This window comes from Arvicanthis niloticus, chromosome 4 (assembly GCF_011762505.2).
Source record: "Arvicanthis niloticus isolate mArvNil1 chromosome 4, mArvNil1.pat.X, whole genome shotgun sequence".
Lineage (NCBI taxonomy): Eukaryota > Metazoa > Chordata > Mammalia > Rodentia > Muridae > Arvicanthis > Arvicanthis niloticus.
This window is the reverse complement of record NC_047661.1, coordinates 23553799-23555001: the sequence shown is the minus strand read 5'-3', so window position 1 is coordinate 23555001 and position 1203 is coordinate 23553799.

Sequence of the window (1203 nt, the reverse complement as noted above, 5' to 3'; positions counted from 1 at the left end):
TCCATGACTTTCCATTATTTGAAAGGCAAGGATCACATTACTTTCTTCTGCCTGCCACTTGGAGCCCAGGTTGTTTCCTCATCAGAGATAGGACAGAATCATACAAGTCATTTGTATCCAACCACAAAGTGGGGAACCCAGCCAGCCACAGTGCTCACTTAAATGTGACAGCCTTAAATGTGGTCATCTGAAAACATGCTGAGTGTTGACATATGTCTAACAGGTCAACTTCTCTCTCTCTCTCTCTCTCTCTCTCTCTCTCTCTCTCTCTCTCTCTCTCTGTAACAGCTTTGGCTATCCTGAAACTCACTTTGTAGACCAGGCTGGCCTTGAACTCACAGATCCTCCTGCCTCCACCTCCCAAATCCTGGGATTAAAGGGCTACTCAGTTTCTTTTCTTTTACTTGTGTGTGTGTGTGTGTTGGTTTTGTTTTATTTTCTTCTTGAGACAAGTTCTCATACTCTACCCCAGACTAGACTGGAAGTCACTGTGTAGTCCAGGCTGGACTCAAACTTGTAGCAATCCTCCAGCCTCAGCTTTCTGAACACTGGAAATATGCCTTACTGTCACCCTGGATATGAGACATAATGAATGGAACGCCAAGGGCACAGTGCTTGGTGAGCCAGATGACAGATAATGACTCACAGGCTCTGACAGAAGCACAGGGTCTATAAGAGCCTCTTGGGTGAGGGACATTAGGTGCCACCTCAAGCGAAGTGACCAAAGAGACAATAGTAATAGCTGGAACATTATGATGACAGTATTTGGACAACTTTTTCAGGTTACAGTCACCCTAGGGACCAGCCCGCGTCTCAGGAACATGCACCTTAGAAGATGCTTTGCTGCCATGCAGAGACACTGGGGGCTTTTGAAACAGATGGTTTTCTAGGAAAATGTAATTTACTCTTACCAAGCCAAAGATGGAATGGCTTCATTTTATTGGTGTGTGTGTGTGTGTGTGTGTGTGTGTGTGTGTGTGTATGTGTGTGCTGGAGGCACTGGGGATAGAACCCAGGACTTCACATATGCCAGGCAAGCCTTCCACCCAGCAGCTGTGCCTGCAGATAAAAGGAACTTTGAAAAATCTGAACATTTTCTTCCCACAGAAGACAAGGAATTCCTACATAACAGAGCACTAAGCAGCCTTAAAGGGTTTTGTTTTTATTTGATTTAAGGGAAGAAAAATAAGGTATGAGTGTGGA